Below are 20,057 nucleotides of genomic sequence, written 5' to 3'. Positions count from 1 at the left end.
GTATTATGGAGCAGGCTCCTCTGTTTTCAGAATCTTCTCTTTTTTGCTGTTTTTCATAAACAGGAAGGAGACTTGTTAAATAATAGAGCAGCCCCATGAGCGTTGAGAGAGAATGTACTCACACAACAACCTTCATGAAAAGGAAATATTGGTTGGGGAATCAGAGGTAAGAAAAAAATGCCAAGACTAAACCCACAGAATGACCAATGAGTATTAAAGGCATGAACAACAGTACAGTTCATCAGGCAATCTGATGCCGGTTACTGAAGTCTTTCACTGAAGAACTTCCAGTGATAACAAACTCCCCAGACTTTGCATCCAGCTTCATAAATAGACAGAGAGACAATTTCTCTCAAACATATTGTTAATGGTTAACTGTTTGCCTGGCACTAGAAGACAGCAGAGTGGGGAATATGTAACTTAGCACCCCTGAAGGGCTTAGGACTTGTGGTCTCTGCTTGCTCACTGCATTTTGAAGAAAAGCTGGGAACACCTGAAAGTGAATTGAGAGAGCTTGTCACTGGAGCCTGGATGGTGGAAATGTACTGATAGGACACAGCAATAACTGGAGTAGCTCTGCAGGTTGGGGGGGTGTCACAAGGCTCCTGAGCAGAGAGAATCCTGCAAAAATTTGCAACCCGTTATCAGAGAGATGACTAGCGAGGAGAGGCGCTATTTGCAGGGATGAAGGTGCACCTTTTCCCAATGAATGATTCAAGGATTCACAACAATTCAACAGTCTCTGTCGTATGGGATGCTCTAGCTGAAGGCTACTGAATCAGCAATAGCAACCCTCACCTAGGGCTTTGCTTTTAAGCCCAATGCATGTGAATAGCATTTATGTGCAGGCACACTCCTGTGTCTGGAGGAGGATTCCTCTCTAAATCATCTTGCTGCTGCACATGGAGGCAATGCTCCCTATGCCCAGAGTTACCTGCCCCTAGCAGACTGCTGCAGCCCAGGGCAGAAGGTGAGCCATGAGGAGATAGGTGCAGACATCCCATCTACAGAGGTTTTCCACATTTTGACAGTTCATATTTCCAGTTGGAATGAACACTCAGAGAAGATGTCCTTGCCAACTGTGCCAACATATCACCATGTCCTGACACGGAAGGACCAGCAGTTCTGCACTGCCCCAGAAAATGTCACTGGAAAGGACAGGAAAGCTTTGCAGAAATATCACTTGCTTAGACTGCTGGCCTTTACAGTCTCTTCAGCTAGTCGTTTTACATAAAAACCATCAGTGGACATAGTAAAAACACAGCAATCATAAAGCAGTCATCTTAATAAACCTAAGGCAAAAAAAGACTTAAGTGCATGGCTGGAGTAATTGTGGCAACTTTTTGTTATTGGAGTAGCACCAGAAAGCTGGAAACTCATACTGAATAATGCAATGAAGCATACTCTGAAGCAGGGAGCAGCTGAGCCCTCCTGGGGAGGGAGAACACAGCCAGGTTGTGCCCCATTCCTGAAGCTGTGGGTACCAGGCATCGCCCCTCTGGATTGGAGAGACAGAGGAGGGACAGGTGCAGGCACACAAGAATGCTTTGCTTCTCTGCTTCCTGAGCACTGTCTGCCCCCCTCTGGCATCTGGTTTACCTGGTCCTTATCACAGCCCAATATTCCAGCAGCTCCTGGTGCTCTGCATGCTAATGGTTAGTTATCTTCCTTAGGCCTGTATCTCTACCAGCCCGACCTTGTTAACCTTCCCAAGTAGGAAACTACACATGTGCATCACCCCTACCCCACAGGCAGAGGGGAGCCACATATTCCCCAGAGTCAGGATCACCACAAGCCTCTTTGTCAGCCACAACTTTAAAGTAAACAAAATGAGATCCTTCCTGTACTTGTGCAACCTACAGTCCCTAGGAAAGATGGGAGGAGATCATAGATTTGTTTCTTGGGAAGGTTTGTTTGGTCTTGCGCCATCTGGGAGCTGAGCTGGCAGGAGAGCAAGGAGATCAAGTGCTCACAGAAGCAGTGCAGAGCAAGCCATTTGCACCAGGATGTCTTGTTTGGATAGGACCATCATAGTCATAGCTGGTCCACTGCTGGCCGCGAGCTTTTCTGTACCCACTGCACTGATGTAGTACTAGTGTAAGTGATGATGCTGAACCTGATCAACTCCTGCATCTGTCACACCAGTGCTTGCCCACTGCTGGCAGTGAGGCTCAAGGCATCCTTGCCTTAGTGAGAGGACATTTCCCCATATTCCTAGTTTGCTCCAACAGTGCAATATGGATGCTTTCTTGCAATACTAGACACCCCCAAAAAAGGAAGAAAGAAGGGGGGGAAAAAAGCTTTAAAATAAATAAAATCATCAGTGACCCCTGCTGGACACCAACACAAGTATTCCTCTTGATTTTCCCATTCACTCAATTGTACATGAGGCCAGCTGAAGCCCTTGGAGAAGAATAGCAATAGTTAAACTTGAATGGGTAAAAAAAAAGATGGAAGAAAGCAAAAATTGCAACATTTCCCCTATTTTTGTGAACATTTCTGTGTGATATGGAAGCTTGCAAGTTTCCCTCCACCTCAATTACAAATATGCCCTTTGTTGCAAGCTCTTCCCCTTCATCGTCTTTCTCTCTTGGCCTTCATTTCCACATCTGTAAAGCACGTAATGGATCTGATCCTCCTAGCAGGAGCAGTGTGTCTGTATGACACAGGGAGAAGTGTGGACACAGGTAAAGCAGCACCGAGCACAGTTGGTATGTCCTCTCATTGGGGAAGTGAGTGAAAAGGCTTGGCGGCTGCTCAAGTTTGCTCCACACAGCAGTCCTGCAGGCACACTACAGTGCGATTGCCTTACGGCATTTGCCAGCAACCACACTCTGCCCAGCAGCAGGGACCTGCTCCAGCAGAGCCCTTTCCTGGCAGCCTTGATCCTTCCCTTGCTGCATGCTGTCTCTGAAGTCTCCATTTAGCTCCTGCCAAGGCAAAGCATGGGAAGTTCTATATACCTTGCAAACACCTTCTCCCAGGAGGAGTCCTGATCCCTTGTCATCCTCTGCTGGATCTCCTGACAGGAGAATTCTTTGCATAGGCATGTGGGGTGCAGACCCAGAAGAGACCTGATGCTCTCCTTCCCACCTTTTAAAGCTGGCTCTGGATGTCCAGGCAGGAGCAAGTCAGGCTAGCTGTGCATCCCATCCTCCATCCTTTCTGGCCCCAGGGGTAGACTGAGGAGAAGGGTTGCCCCTAGGGTTCCCAAATGGCTCAGCTTCATCTCCCAGCATCTCTCTGGCCAATGCAGTTGGCTGTCCTTGAAAGCCCTCACAGCTGTCAAGCTTTTCATTCGCTCTGGAGTAAGGAAAACTGGTGTGCTCCTGGTCCAAAATAGTTTAAGACAACTGCATCCTATCTACCTAGAAGTCACCCTGCAGGTTCTTGCAGACAGCCCCTAGCAGCTGGTTGGTGTTGACGCATGCTTTTTAACAGCTGTATTTTGGAAAGAGAGAAGGGATTCCGGTAATGTGTACAGTTGTCTCAACTGCCTTGGAAAGAAACAGCATGCTGCTTGTCCTAGCTTAACTGAAAATGCCCTCAGACAGTGCTAACTATGCCAAAACCATAATTACCTCATCTTCCTTGTTCTTCCGGGGTAACTGAGAGCTCTTTTTTATAGGCAATAATATCAGTGCTGCTTCTTTTCCTAACAAGCTCATGTGAGATGATTCTGATGTCTCCATTTCTCGAATCCATAATCACAAGCTGAAGAAATCCCCCATCTGCTCCACAGCTGCATCCTAACTGGCAGGCACAGTGGCAGTACATTCTGCCTGCTTTCAGGCAGGACTTTTAGCCACAGCATCACCTGGTGTTCAGAGGTGTTGGAAGAAGTTACACACTGCCACCAGAAAACAGACTGTGGTGGTGTGGTCTTCAGTCTCCAAAGCTGCAGTGCATTTCTGTGTGAGCAACCCCACACAATCAGTAGATCAGTGCATCCTCATTATTCACCCTGTGAAAAATATGAAGCGTCTGCAAAATTTGGCTGAGTGCCTACAGAGAATTTGGACAAGTTCCGGTAGCACTCTGGGTACCTCCATAGAGTCAATGTGGTGAGTCTGGCAGGGCTGACTGCCCACCCACTAGGTTAGATTTTCTGCTCAGTGACCAGAATTAAGTTTTTACTTTAATTACTCTATGCACAACAAGGAAAAAAAGCAAGCCTTTGCATCATGGGCACTTTTCTTCTTTTTAGCTGCTGTGATCCACCATTCACCTTCCTTTTCTCCAAGCTCCTGGGGAAAGGATTTTTACATCAAACAGCCAGATCAGCACAAAGATGTGTTTGCAGGTCAATAAATAGCAGTGGCATATGAAGCTGCAAAGAGGCTGACTTCCGTTTACACAACTAGAGAGCCTGAACAAATGCAGGTAAAGAAAAGTACAACCCCCCAGCTTCCACCATCACCTCCAACATAAAAGGCCCTGCCTACTCAAGAGACCAACACAGACGTCTGCGGGTAGAACGATCCTTTTTGCCTCTACACCGTGAGGAAATTAGTCATGAAGGAGACTGATTCATGAAGAGACTCCTCTGACACACAGTTTTTGCAGAAGGAACACACACTTTGGTCCTAAGTTGTGTGGAGGAGCCCAGTGCAGTAAATGAGCCCAGATGGTCACTTACAGGTGACCTGCATTAAAAAATGAAGAAGGACATGTAGACCTGCTTGTCCATGCTGCTTTACTGCTAGCTCACTCTTTGGCCCTGCTTTAGACTGCTCCAGCTAGCTCTCCCCAACACAAATCTGCTCAGAAGGGGCCTAATCCTGCACAGTGGAAAAGTGAAAAAGCAACCGCTGCACAGGGTCATTCTGTGGCTTTTTTTGTTTTGACTAGAAGGATGCGAGTGCTGCAGGGGATAATGTACTTTTGCCAGCTGAAATCCATGAGCAGCTACCCAGTTTTCAGGATCTGGCCCCTAGGATCTGATGCGCAGCCCAAAGAGCATGCACACCCCTCTGCTTCCCCCTCTGCACACAAGGTATTTTTAAAGTCTATGTTGTATTAAGTAGTGAAAATGAATGCTTCCCTAATAATTGCTCTCAGGAAGAAGAAGCATTATAGTCAAGGCATCCTGCAGAAGCATCGTGAGTCAGAGGACAGGCAATTCCAGGACCATTTTGCTGTTAGCTTGGGTCCAAGCTACTAAGATTTTGTGAAGCTCTGAGAAAACTGATCCCAGTATAGCTGTAATTTTGATTCTATCATCCTGTATTTTCCTGTTTTTCTACAGATGTGCCTACATCTGAACCCTAGGCCAGACTTACCGAGCTGCCTGTGTTCACAGGGGTAGAATTACCCTTTGGATACGTGGCTTGCATCATTAGTCACAGACTTTGATCCTTCTGCTCTCATTTCCTCTGTGGCAAGAGCCCAATTTCTTTCTTCCTGACACCACTCCGTAGGGCTCAGTCCTTTGGCCACTACATGGCCAGCACTGCAATGTTTTCAATAGCTCCTCAGGAATCCAGTGGCCCAGTAGCAGATGGAAACACCTAAATTATTCCAGTATTAATAACATCAAAACATTGATAAGCAATAAAATGCAGCAGAGCTAGTTCAATACTCCTTGGAGAACTGCAGAGCCCTATTTGGAAGGTAGGCACATGAAATGGCCAGCTCTCTATACTGTGAAAGCTTCGTTAATGGGTTGGACATATCAGACAGATGGGCTTGGCACCAAATCTCACGCATTTAATCTGTCTCTTGGATCGGAAACTTCCTGTGCCAGGAGTTGTGTCTCACAGGCGAAGAGTTAAGCATACTGTTAGCTTTTCGTAAATACCACATTAACAACTAGCATTTTCATCAGCCAAAACTTCAAAAGCATGAGCCAAGGAATTAGAGTTCCCTGGGCATTGGAGAGGTTGTGGTGTGGTAGAGGTGCACAGGCATGGGACAAGATGCAACAGAAATGGGTTGCAAGAGAGAAATTCTGATTAGGTACTAGAAAAATTTCTTTTCCAGCACTGGACCAGGCTGACCAGAGATTCTGTGTAATCTGTAGCCTTGAAGATAATCAGAGCTCAGCCAGATGAGTCCCTGAGTTGCTTGGTCTATGCTGGACATTTTTGAACAGGGACTGGGACCAAATGTCATCCGAGGTCCTTCGTGATCTGCACAAGTCAGTGGTTTTAATGACTGTATGGCCAGTGATGACCAAGTCACTGTGATTCAAGAAGGCAACCCAGGGTTGGACACTGAGCTAAATTCTCCTCTGCTTTATAACTGTTACATGAGAAGATGCAAAACCAAAACCCTTGCTCACCTCAGGGACCTGCAAGACTCTATCTGCTATTACTTATCCCTAAGCTACAACTTTATTAAGGCAGGATTTCTCTTCTGGCTGTTAGCTTATTTGCAAGAAACACAGTTCCAATCATGCCATGGAGCATGTAGTTCCTGTTCAGCAGCTGACATTTCAGGAGGAATCATAAAGTTGTTGGAAGCCAGCAGCAGCATTTTGTGGTCAGGGCATGGAGCTGAGATGTGGGAAACCCACCTGCCTCTTTCCGACCAAATGGTAGAAGCAGGGTGTCTCACCACACAAGGAAGTCTCTTAACTACCAGACCATCCTCTCTTTGGCTCCTCACTATTTAAAGAGCCTGTGGAAAGTGGAACAACTCCAGAACAAGGGATTTAAAGCAAACACCCCCCACAGATCCCCCAAGAGCACAGAGACGTGGTCAGGATGCGGAGGAGGAGGCTGGAGACATAGAGTTCCCTTGAGGGGTGAAGCAGTTGGTTCTTTATCACCCACATCCTGTGCAAGAGCCTTCAGCCTCAGTGTGGAGGCATCAGCACCCCAAAGAATCCTGCACTGTGTCCTGCTGTTTCTGCGAGGACCGTCTGCAGCAAGAGGGGAGCAGGCACCTGGGGATGTTTACTGAGCATCAGATGAGGAGCTCCATCCAGCGCAAAACTTATTGCTCTATTTTGCTGTTAGAAGGACAAACCAAACAGTAGGAAGGGAGCAGGGGCACAGTGATACCCGATACACCTTAACCAGAAAGCAAACAAGAGAGAGGGAGGTGAGCAGGATTTATGACTGTGACCCTTGAAGCTTTCAATGCCTCCTACTCTATCTAGTGGGTATTTTTCTTGAATGAGTTGTGGCACTGTAACAACCTCCTGCACTAAATAATGGGGGAAGGCGGTGCCCATGTGCTTCAAAACAAAAATCAAGCCTTGAACTGGTGAAATTATATATATAAGTACACATATATAAAGGAATAGAAGGAAAGCAATAATACGAGAACTGAACACGAGCATTTTTCACAGGAACTGCCTGCTGTTTCCCTTTGGGTCACTCTATTTGCTCAGCACATGAACAGCACTGCTCACACAACTCACGAGGAAATATGACCAGCAGCGCAGGCTGCCTGGGTGGGGAGATATTTTTGTCCTAAGGCCCAAAAGAGGAACAAACAATATTGAGCAGAGAGCGTAGGTGAAACACAAGGCAAAGGAGGCCAGCTCCGGGGCAGCATGGGGAAGGTGCATACATTGTTTGGTGGGTGAAAGCAAGCCCCCTTGCAGTCAGAGGGAGCAGCCTGGAGAGATGGCAAGTGGGAGGTGGGAGCAGGAGCCAAAGATGAAGACAGCAGAAGATGACATGATCCTGTGGTTCTCATGCAGGAAAGGGAAGAGTAGGAGGAAATTTGAGCAAGGTAGTGGGCAGAGACTGCTCAGACCGGAGGTTTTAATGTCAACACGAAGAGCTTGACCAAATGTGGAAGGGAAGAAATCAAGTCGTCAGTGGAGGAAAGGGGCAGCCTTGAAGGTAGGGAGGGCACTGGCACTGCTGGGCATTGTGGGGGGACCTGCCATGCTTGGCATAGGGTAAGTGAAGAAGGAGAGGGGAGGAGAGGTGGCAGAACAGGGCTCCCAGGGCAGTGGGAGACATTCTGACATCCCCAAGAGGTGCTGGGTGCTGGCAGTGGGAACAAACAGCCCTTTCAGGGGCCTCCACAGTAAACAGGAAGGAGGAGATAAAGCTGCAGCCAGAGAGGCCACTTGGTTTTGAGGGAGATTTCCTTCATCTCAGAAAGAGCCAGACGTGCTTGCAACTGAACGGCAGAGCCTGAGGAACACACAGCCTATGGAAGGAGGGGACAGCCCTGCTGGCGCCTCACAGGCAGGCACACGCTGAGTGAGGTGCATCGCGATACAGTGTTGAAGAGTATGGATGCATCTCCCCTTCATAATGACAGCTTCATCCCCATCTGTCATGCTGGCACATGCTCCATGCTCAGGTCCCACTTTCACAAGCGTCCCTGATCTCACCTCCTGGAGGAGAAGTCCCCTCAGTATTTTGATATCAGCTTCATGCGTCCCAGAAACAGGAAGGTTTCTCTGTGATGAGCGTTACCAGGGAGCTGCTGCATAGATGCAGGGCTCAGCCTAGCTGAGTGGCTGCTGACAATGCTGCTCACACCTTAGTTTGCTTTCCTCTGCATGCTCAACCCCTGTACCCATCCCATTCTATCTTACTTCATCCTATCTCATCCTCAGAATAGAAGCAGTAGCTGCAGAAAGAGCTGGGTGTAGAGAAGCAGCAGCAATGCAAAGGAGATGCAGAAAAATTGAACTTGAAGACCCACCATGAGAGCATCAGCAGATGGGGCTACAAATGCATCACCGCAGGGCGCACAGCTGCATTGGGTCACAGCTCTGACCCTGTCTCCTAACGCCTCAGTATATGAAGCTAGGTGAGGAGCAGTAAGTGGTGCTAAGCGACCCAGGGAAGCCACATGTTAATGGGTTTGAAAAAGAACTGTCACACATGGGCATTCTTTGAGCTCTTGTCCAGATTTCTTCTCTGACACTGTCTGTGCTGGCTGCTGGCAGTATGTCTGTCCTGGGCAGCACTGGCAGTGGAGATCAGGCTGTGAGTGCCTTCCTTACTACGCAATGTAGCCCGACCCAGTGAGGGTAGAAGTCCTCCTGCAGCCTTGTCTGCCGCACTGCTCTCACTCCCACTGTCAGCAAGCAGTGATAACAGAGGGGAAGTGTTGGTTTTCCAGCACAGATTATTTTCCTAAGGATTCCTAGCCCTTATGAGTCACTGGAGGTTTTTCCACTGACTGCAAAGAATAAAATCCTACCATTGAGATATTCAAAAAATGTGTGCAGTAGTCAGGAATGCTTTTAGGACACCATTTTGTTATAAGGCACCTTTGATTAGAGTGGAGATACAGCTAATTACAATTTAAAGGCTACATCTTCAAGTGAATCACATGGAGACAGCTTTCTCTATCCAAAAGATCTGCAGCACCCCTAAACAAAGTGCTAACCTGGTTTACAAGGTCAAACACACAAAAAAACTAAAAAACAAAAAAACCCTAACCCTGGCTTGGGAACCAAGAGTGGGAAAGGCGAGACAAAGAGATGGTTATAGAACATGTTCTAACCTGTAACAGTGAGACAAGACTCGACTCGATTGCTTCACTCACTACAAGCAGCCGCGTGTTCAAATATTGACTTTTTCTTACCCTTGGTCAGAAAAATGTCAGTGTGCAAGACTAAAAAGTGAGTTAACATCAGATTTCTTGTGAAACTGAAGAAATCCACAATGGAAACTTTCCAGTTATTGACTGAGACTTACAGTGAAGAGATCTCAAAGACCAGGTTGGTGCTCAACAAACTCACTTTTTGTCAGTGGAAGATGTGAAAGCAAAAACTATGGAGATCCTCAACAGCCTTTCAGAAAATGATCTGCTTTGGACTTTGGCAGCATTGTGTGCAGCTGTGCGTAAACTCAGAAGGGAACTATTTTGAAGGTGATCTTAGCTGACTTTCTTAATTTATTAAATAGAAAGAATTACAGGCACAGTCTCAGGGATTTTTTTGTGTTGGGCCACATATGTTTAGCCCACTGCGGACTTATTAAATCCTTTGATCCATGTGAAGCATTTGAAGTTGGGCTTCTCTAGATGACCACAATTGCACCTTGGGTTTTCATTCATGGAGGCATTTTGCCTTTTCATGGAACTCACCAAAATGGGGTAATGCCAGTCACAGCACAGAGTGCAGCATCGTTTTTTAGCCTAGAGACCCTTCCTCCCAGCTTCCCCAGATGTCAGCAATTGAGCACTTTTATCCCACACTATTGGAATAGCAGGTCAAGACACTCTCAGACAAATAGATACCAAGTAAAAGCAAAGTTCAGGGTTTTGAAAATCGACAGTTTGTGTGCAGCTGAAGAAATTCTCTGGGTGGTTACTGCACAGCTTTAAAATAGCTAGACTGGGGGAAAGGTCTGCATTTACCTAGAAATACCCATTTTCCTGCAATGAGAGTGCTTTTTCCAGGCTTTCTTGGAAAGAACCCTCCAGATGGGATCATCCCAAGCATCACATGGGAAGGATTTTCAAACCACAGTAATGTATGGCGAGACAGAGACTCTAAGTGCTAGTTTGGATCTTCTGGAGAAGGTCAAGACCCTGTTTAACTTCCATTAATGTCACTCCACTCACTTTTGATAGTACTGAATATCAAAGAGAGAAAGAGAAAGGTAAAAACAATCTTAAAAGCTTTAAAAAAATACCACATTCTTAAAGAAAGTGGCATTTGCTTTGAAGTGGCTTTAGAGGGAAAGAAAGTGTGAAAGAACAAATGTCTTTTCATTGATTCCCAAATTATGGCCTGGGCATGGGGATGACTAAAATGTGATTCGGGTACTTGTTGGACACTGAGACCAACTGAGACTTGCCCTTAGCGCTACTGATGTGGCCAAAAGAGATGGTCAGATACAAGTGGGGAGCAGAGGGTCAGAAATGGCCCCTGGTCCTGCTGGGGACAGGGGGACAGCACAGAATAAGCAGAATGAAAGCCAGGATCTCTATTGCATAGCAAAGCAAAGAGAGAAAGGCTGTAAGAAGCTGTTCCTGTCCAGAAGGGAGGAAAATAGTGGCCACAAGCTCAGAGAGACCACAACTGCTTTCTGCAAAGCATAAATGTCACACTGCGTTTAAAGTAATTGATCAGCCTTGTTCAGCCAGCTCAGTGCTGGCAATGAATGCACTGTACTACTCTGTAATGTTTCCTTCAAACGATCATCTAGCAACAAACACTGCATTCAAAAAAAGCTCCACAGTTGCAGTTTGAGATTTGTTTTAACTTTTCAGAAAAACAAAACCTGGGAATCAAAACAAAAAGAACCAAGAGGAACTGCGGGAAACTTTTTCCTAGATAAATGTGAAGTTAGGTTATTTTGCACTTTCCATCCTGGCGGGGCTGTTGGGATGCCACCCGGAGAGGACAGAGGGTGTGTGGTCTAATGACTAACAAGGCCAGAGGAGTCTGAGTCCAGAGATTGCCAGCATACAGAAGTACCTCAGGCAAATCACTAATTGCCTGTGACTTATTCCCATTTATCTGAGGGGTGGTGGCTCAGTCCTGGGAATGCGGTGAGCATTTAATCAAATAGGGCTCAATTGTTGCTTTGAAATCCTGGCTTTTGAAATATGCTGGGTAATTGCAGAAAGTCCTTTATCTTCCCATCAGCAGGGACCGTGCCACACTTGTACACACAGATCAGACCCTTCCTAAGCCTGGTCAGTCCCTCTGTCCATCTGCATGACGTGATGATGTGATGGTTCATGGCAAGAAGAGAGAGAGTTGCGCTGCCCATCAGTAGCTGGAGCTTTCTTTGAACCCCATCAGACAGAGCTGTGAAGGAGGGGCCGGGGCACAGGCAAGCTGAGGATGGGCAACCAGAAGATTGTGGTGGCTGTCATTTCACTGATAAGAGAGGAGAGCCAGATTGCAATTCTATTCCCAAGGGTGGCACTGAAAGAAAGCCAGGAACGTGTCTGTGTTCCTGGCAGGAAGGAAGGGACTTGCCTTGGAGTGGACATGGACATGACGGAGGTGGAGCAGGCTGCGGTGAATATAATCAATGGAAATGTCAGTTGTCTTTAACTAAAGACCCCTGTGCTCTGCAGATTGATCTGGCCAAAACACACAGTTGGATGGCAAGCTGGAGGCAGAAGTGAGTACTGTGCTGTCCCATGCCCCTGTCATCACTGATTCCCTCAGCTCTCCAGCTGGGGAAGCAGGACCATCTGCAGGGACCCTGGCTGGTGCCCCGGGCTGTGGAGGAGTGAGCCTGTGTCCCCCGCACAGCGCCTGTGACTGGAAACAGTGCACCCAGCACACAGCTGTGGGGCTGGGACAGGGCTGTCTGTCAGCTGCATGGAAGGAAGACAAGTGAAACTTTTTTAGGCCTCTCAGATGAGAATGTTAACTATTATTAAATTATTATTATTAAACAAGGCATTTCCCATCTAAGTGGAACTTTTCAAAATGCCCCATTCCCAAGCAAGCATTTCTAAGAAGCCTGGGCAAATATAAAGTGTCAGAACTCATTGGTTTGAGATCCTCCTGCCTCTGTTTTGACCCCCCCGGCCTTAGTTCCCCCTTTGCCTTCTTTCAAGAAGAAAGAAAAGATGTTGAAATTGGAAGGCTCCCAGCAGGGCTGAAATTTCATTTTCTAGCAGCCTCGACAGCCACACCAAACCCTGTGGGGCTCTAGAGCCGGGCAAGAGTGTGACCCATGGGGATGGTCATGCAGCGCCCCAGGCTTGGTGGTGCAGTCTTGCTGGGCTCTGCTGGTGACTCAGGAGCTCCTGGAGGTGGCAGCAAGCAGGGTGACATTTCTACCTACACACAAAGCAGTGGGAGTCATGGGGAGTGGGAGAGCATCCTCCTCTTCCTCTAAGGATTGCTCATCCTGAAGGGTGTTAAAAGTGAGCTGATAGCTCCAGAAGGGCTCGATTCTTTTTCCCCCACTAGCCTAGTGCTGTTTGTTGTCAAAATCAACACCCTTGGCTATTGTTTCCCTTCTTCTGTGGGACTCTCACCCACCTTCAAAGCTGGCACCCAACTGCCCGATCTGCTTGGGGCAGCCTCATTTCAGGAAGTGCCCAAGGAGGGCAATCCCTCTTTATCTACTACGAAATGTCCTGTGTGACATTTCACCGTGGCCTGCCACATCCAGATGAGACAGATGGGTTCAGAGCCTGTGCTGGTGACTCAGCGCCTTGCTGCAAAATCATCATTGCTGCAATACCATCATTGCTGCACTTTGCATTGAAGTGAGGAGCCAAACTTGTGACGGAGGTCTCCAGACCTGGTAGCATCTTCGCTCCACTGTGCATGGCCAGGATGAATGTAAAACAACCCTTCCCACGAAACTGTTGAGCTAGAAGAAAACTGTGCCACCTGAGAGGAGGAATTAAGTCTTGTACCTTGTAGATGAGGCCAAGTGATGCAGCAGAGCCCAAGTGAAGCAAGTGCCCAGCCACTGCCGGCTCTTTTATGGCTGACACCTCTTAAGAACAACTCTTAGGCTGTCAGGTGACGCCGAAACTGTGTGTGCCTTTGAAAGACCATAAATGCCTGGACTGTCTTCTTCTTTGCTGAGTAAGATGCACAAGTGTGATGATTTCCCATGTTGCAGTGCTGTCTTCGTCCTGATCCTTGCTCCTGATGATATCTGATAAAGAGCTTGTCAGATAACCTCAGGGGTCAGCCTATGGCCAGGGCAGAAAACACCGGCAGGGCAGGTGCTTGATCACTCCATTGCCGCAGCCATCAGTGCATGCAAGTGTGGGAATGGGGAGAAGTCAGATGAGAAACATGAGGTCTCATGGAGAAGTGCAATGGCTCCCTGGGGAGTGCACAGCAGAGGACCGACACCAATTCATGTTTCCTAATGAATGGCTTTGCCACACGACTGATTAGAGGAGTAGTGCAACAATAGAGAGGCTGTCTCATTACCTTCTCCCCGTCTTTCCTCTTTCCCGTGCTCTCTAGCTTGCCCCAGGTCCTGTCTGCTGAACCTCAGTTATTTCTCCCTGTTACTACCCTGCACCTGCCACTGCTTCTTGTGGTGGAAGAGGTACCTTTTAAGATGACTTTTACTCCCTGTTAGCTTTAGCAGTGATTCCCCAAGGCACAGGGAACACCCTTTTTTTTCCAGCAGCTGACCCCTTCACAGCTACAATAAACACCAAGACCTGTCAGAGGGCATCCCCTTGCTGTGACTATTTTGTACCATTCCCTCTCACTCAACAAATGTGTGCCTAGCTGGAGCCTGGCACACAGGCTTGGAGCTGCCCAGGGGGGTGGACTGTGCTGTGCTACCCTGGGAGAAGGCACAGTTCTTACATGAGGGAGGTAGCTGGATTGCCTGGAAAACAGCTGGAGGGGTTGAACATCTCCAAAATACAGACTTCTTCTGAGAGCTCTAAGCTGGCTCCAACCATCTGCAACCTCTTGGAAAACACTCACGTTCTCCAAAGCATCTCCAAATGTGGTCCATCGAGGAGAAGAATGCAGCCTGGGCATATTAAATGCGACTTAGTGAGTGAAGGGGGAAAAATAGTTCAGTGACAGGCAGCAGTCATTGGTATGAGTACCTCTGATAAAAATGTCCCTGTGTGACTGCAGTTCTTTGTTTCTCAGTCCTTGCCATCTCTTGCAGCTCTGTGGTAGAAAACCAGCCCACTTTTTCTATTTCCTTCTGAAGCATCATTGTCTGCCCCAGTGGATGGAGGATTTTGGGGATTATTCTTCTGGAAGAATCCTTTCACTTTTAGGGGCATGCCGTGAGAACAAACATATACATGCCATGTGCATGTATAGAAGGTAGTCATGCATGCAGCTACTCTTTCCTTTTTACTGTAGGCTCACTTGTCCCACAGAGTGCCCCCTCCTACAGCTCACCTCACATCCTTTATCCCAACTCACTGTTTCCACGGAGTTTCTCTCATCCCTCCTTTAGTCTCAAGCTCAAATGCGTAGGAACATTCCCATACCTCCTGTCCCCTCTAAAGTCTGCACAGACCACAGTGTACAGCATCCCACAGCTTACCTCCTCACACATGTGCTCTGAGATATTCACCAGGCTCCAGTGAGACTGAACTGAAATGCCTTTAAAAGCCTTTAAGGGGTAATACTCTACAACCTGCAGGAGAAGCACGGTCTCATGGAGCTAAGGGACCCAAGTCCTGACTTGTCATCCCCCTGTGTAGGTAGCAGACAACAGAAAGTTGAAAAAGTGGTTGTGGAAAGCCCTCCCACAAACTGCAAGGCAGTTATTTTTCACTGGGAAAGGCACTACCAGCCTGCTAAACTGAGAAGTTATTTGCTACACATGGTAGAAAGCATAGCTGCCACTCCATGCTGGAGGTGTCCTCTAGCAGCCAGTGCCAAAATTCATATCTTGCCCCCCTCAGATAATCTGCCTGGGATGGGCTGAGCTCTGCTGTGATCCCACCAGGAGATACTGTGGGGGGGAGCCTGCTGCCCTTGCTGGGAAAAGGCCATGTTCCCACAGTGCCCAAGTCAGCACTACAAAGCTACTGCTCGGGGAAGATTAATAATTTAGGAATAAACTGAAGCCTCTATTGTGTTCTGAGTAGGCTGTCGTATTTACTTATCATGACAATGTTTAAGCCCCTTCCGGCAATGCACTTGGCTCTCTGATGAACAGCTGACATGTTTGTTTTCTTGTCCTCTCCCCAAAAAAGGAAGTGCCAGCCTCCCCAATTGCTTGGAGAGTGGGGGACGCTCACTCAAGTGCTGGATAGCATTTACCAGACAATAAGGTAGTTCTAATATAGGCATTCAGAGTATGGTCTAACAGCCCAAAGTAGTCATGAGCAGGGACCACTCATGGTCCATTGAAAGCTTAGAAACACAGGCCCTTGAAGAAGGGCTCCCAGTTGGTTTGATAGCTCTCTCTGCAGTCTAGGATATTTGTTGAACCTACACAGACCACTGGAACTGATTCAGGTTCTTCAGTTTTCTCCAGTGATTCCTGGAACCGTTCTGGGATAGATTTTCCTGGACAAGCCTGTGTGCCAGCACCCCTGTCCCAGAGTATACATGTGACTCAGTTCATCCATTTCAGTTGAGGCACCCAGGAGGAGGTACTGGGCTTTAAATTCACACTTGTCATTAATACTGGATAAATATTACATGTAGACAGCCCCCCGTGAAAAATAGAGTCCTGCAAATGCTCATGGTCATCTTCTCTTACAGGCAAAGGGGTAATGAGCCACACCACAGTGCAGGAGCAAGACCCGAGCTATAAACGTAGGTACAGGCAGAAGTTAAGGGTCAAACATGCTTACCCTCCTGTCAGCTAAACTGAGGGGCTACAACTCCAATGGAAAGTACTTAATGAGAAAGAGTGATTGAAGTATAACTTAATCTGCATTTAGCGTATTTCATGAAACCAGCGCTTTGAAAGACCCTTTCTGAGACGCCTTGAAATGGGATGACCAGAAGCCAGCTGGTTTACAGGAATACGCAGCGTGTAGCACGGTCTCTCTGTTAGCTGGATGGAAGGAACAGCTTAGTCACTGTTAAGGGAACCATTCATAGAGAGCTTCACCTCCTGTTGCAACAGAGAAGTTGTTTTTTTCTTGCCCACCACTTATGTCACCACTTGTGCATGGCAGACAACCCTTCCCCTCTTCCCAGCAAGCTTTCTGTGTTCTTGAGTCACACCACAGATGTCCCTGCGGGGAGGTGTGCAAAAATTAATATCTCACAGGGAACATTGCAAATACCTTGACTAAACAGCTGCTGTGGCGCAAGGGAGTAAATATTCATGGTGGCTGATATTTGGGTAACCCTACATCCTCCTACTGAAACTGTACGTCTTTAAGAAGCAACAAGGGTCTTCCAAAGGCTTGGCTCAGTGGCCATGAGGTAAATGCCTTTCATCAGAGGCCAGCTAAAAAGTTCCCTGAGATCAAAGGAGACTCATGCTGATCCCAGTGGGCTTTTACTCAGGGGTTAAGGGTCTGGGGTCAGGTTTGCAGAGGGATTAAGATGTCACTTCTATTCATGAGCTAAGCATGAGCCCATCCTGCCAAAGTCTTCCTGGTGGCAGTGCCCTTGTATCCAGGCGTTTGGGAATTAAGATCTCTGAGTAAAGGGATTTAAACCCACATTTCCCACCCCATGTGACACTGCATAGCACGTCAGGCTTGGAAGAGATGATCTCATTCCCTCCTGCTGAAGCTGTTCCACTTGACATAGATAAATTAAGCATTGATGCAAGTATTGATTACTGTTGTGCTATATATTGGAAAACTTATCCTCATCCTTTACTGGATGTTTTTCCATTTCACTATAATTAGATACCCAGGAAGATACTCTTCCCCCTGAGGAGGTGAGGATTGTCACAATGTTCTATTAGTCAAGACTAAGGCTGGTGGGCGAGTCTGTAGGAGAAGGCACCGTTGCTTTAGTCAGCAGAGGAAGGGCACTGCCCAGAACAAGCAGTGGTTGGCTGCAAGAGCAGTGCCACCAGCAGAGCCCCCACCTGAGGACTGCACGTGCTGGCTTGTGTGGCAGTGAGTGCGAAGTCGAGAGGAGAACCTCTGAGAAGGTAACTGCATTGCAAATCACTTGCTGGGACTGGGAAGACCCCAAGCAGGTTGTTTCTATGGAAAAGGCTCCTCTGGCGCTGTAATTCTGGGAGTGACATTTATTTTCAACAACATTTACGACACCATTAGATGAGGCCATATCTCCAGTAAGGAATTTACTGACCTGAGTTCAACAATACCAGCAAGGCACATGGCTTGTACTGTGCTTTGGGTCAAAGTAGTAGAGCCACGTGCATCTCCCCAAGGAAAGACAAGCAAACTACTGCAGCAAACTGGTGGTCACTGTGCTTTTGCTTAGTGAGTTTGCAAACTGTCTTGGTGAGGATCACACCTCTTTATACCTCAGCTTAACCTGTAGTGTAGGTCTGTAGTGTAGATATGGTCTGCATTAATCACACCATCTGCTTGCATGCTGACACCTTTTGAGAACACCTTAATGCTTTCACATTTCAGTAGCCCTTCATGTGCAGGATGGAAACAAAGTAGAGTCAAGACAGTCCTACAGACACTAAAGCCTCAGAAACAGAGTGGGTCAAAACAATTTCTTTCACTATCTGGTTTGATCTATGCCCTTTTCACGTTTTAATCTGAATTACAAGCTCTTACAGCACAGAGACATTTTCAGTAGAAACTAAGTAGCTTCAGTTAAAGGGATATACAAATACAATGGTTTCATATCTATGAGGCAAAATCAAATGGAAATGTATTTTGGGTCAAAATAGCTGATGGATTTTTTGAAGTAGAATTTCCAATGAAACTGCAATCAAGGTACACCTACGTCAGACGTAAATCTGCCTGGACCACTCCCAAATCATAGCAGCAATCTGGCCTGTGGTTCTGACCTGATGTCATTGATAATCCCAGGGTTTTTTGAGATAGCTCATGGGGCTGTGTGCCAACACCATTCACTGGAATAGGGTGCTTTTACTACAGAAATAGGAAGTAAACAGTAGATCAGATAAGAACTGTCACATGTTATTCAGAAATAGTGAAAACAAAACTTATATAGGCCATTTTTTTTGTAACATCATGTAAGCTAAAGCTCCACTGCCTGTCAATAAAGGCAGCCTTGAGTATTTACTGGCACTGACAGAGACAGCCAAAACATTTTGCAGTTTATCAACTTCTCTGTAGGGTGAATATTTGCACACAGTGGAGCTTTTCTCTTTTCTTTTTTTTTTCTTTCCAGAAATCAACTGAGGAGTGCATGATTTCTCACTGAAAACATCACTAGTTTCTGCAATTCTGCCAGAATCAATAGATTCCACCAATGCCTCTGATGTGGAGAAGGCATTGGATTGTAGTGAAGTAAAATCGCCACAGTCTGGTTTTAATGCTTTCAGCATGTGTGCTCTCATTGGAGGAGATTGGAGGGAGAGAGAGAGAGATGAAACAAAAACACAAAACAAGATTTACATTACACCTTATCCCATTCAGAAGCAGAGAAGCACTTAAATCTCACAGTTCCTCTCTGAATGGTACTTCTGTCAACACTTTAAAGTAACATTTCCCAAAGTGGTGTTTATCTTTGGGGCTATCTATCAGATTCCTTTCTAATTTTGTTATGTGCTTGCTCCTTGCTATTTATGCCATACATGGTTAAAGGGAATCTTTGTTGCTTCTTCCACGGGTTATGGCAAGGTCAGAACTGAGCACTCTCCAGCCTTTCGCTTCCTCAGTATCAGAAACTTAATCCCAAAGGCTCTGTCATGGAGGTGGAAATGAACCTACAAGGATACCTTTACTCCAGTCTGCCCATAAGGTTACCTCTGCACAAAAAACTTGGCGGCCACATGGGAAGCCTTCTCTGGAAGCCTGCCCTGACGTCTGCAGAGTAAGGATGAGTTTGTGTTAGATTTTACGCAGAAATCAGCCAATTTTTTCCTGCTTTAGGTTTACAGCTAAAGCTTGGTGAGAAGGGATTTGTCCTTGTGCTGACCTATCCTGGAGACCTCTGAGAAAGGCTATAAAAATCAGACCCTGGAGTGACGTGGGTGGTGGTTCCAGCTCTGCCCAGGCGCTGTATAAGGTGTCCTTGTTAACTCGCAGGCCTGCACCAGTTCCCCAGGGTGTGCAGGGTTATATCTTTTGCTGGACGTTTTGAGAACCGCCACACAGTACTTACACATAATTAAAATGCAGCCCATTAAAAGTCTGCTACCTTTGCTTGTCAGTGGGCAAGTGCTGGTTTACCTAAGGTGGCAGAGAGAGGTGTTATGATTTAAGCATCCAAGTGTTCTTTTGTTCAGGCCAATTAGACAAAAGTTAGGGTCTTGATGAACGACATCAACCATTTCTAGTGCACCACAGGTGTCTGTGTGCCAAGGAGGCTACGCCTCCATTCCTCCCACTGACCTCAGGAGAAGGTGCAAGTGCTATGTGGTGTCCCTTAGGACACCTTAGCAGTAGTTCCTTAGAACTCAAATCCCCATCTGCCACCGCTGTTTGAGAGGGACAGCCTCAGTAGACAGAACTCGAGCAAGCCTCAGGAAGCACTTGACAAAGATGGAGCAAACCCATCCTTTATGCCAACACACACAGAGCTGAGTCTCTGTGGTCAGTTCATCATCAGGAAACCACTGTCCTCTGCCACCGAGAGGCAGAAAACAAAAGAACTGGACAGTAGA

At 46.9% G+C, this 20,057-nt stretch overlaps 1 long non-coding RNA gene across 1 annotated transcript in view; it reads right to left on the bottom strand.

The window, feature by feature from the left end:
• LOC128850369 (uncharacterized) overlaps positions 1-20,057 on the bottom strand; it is a 58,119-nt gene that overhangs the window by 6,872 nt on the left and 31,190 nt on the right. The gene's annotated exons all lie outside the window — the stretch shown is intronic.

This window comes from Cuculus canorus, chromosome 1 (genome assembly GCF_017976375.1).
Source record: "Cuculus canorus isolate bCucCan1 chromosome 1, bCucCan1.pri, whole genome shotgun sequence".
NCBI classification, from domain to species: Eukaryota; Metazoa; Chordata; class Aves; order Cuculiformes; family Cuculidae; genus Cuculus; species Cuculus canorus.
This window is presented reverse-complemented; position numbering and strand designations above follow the sequence as displayed.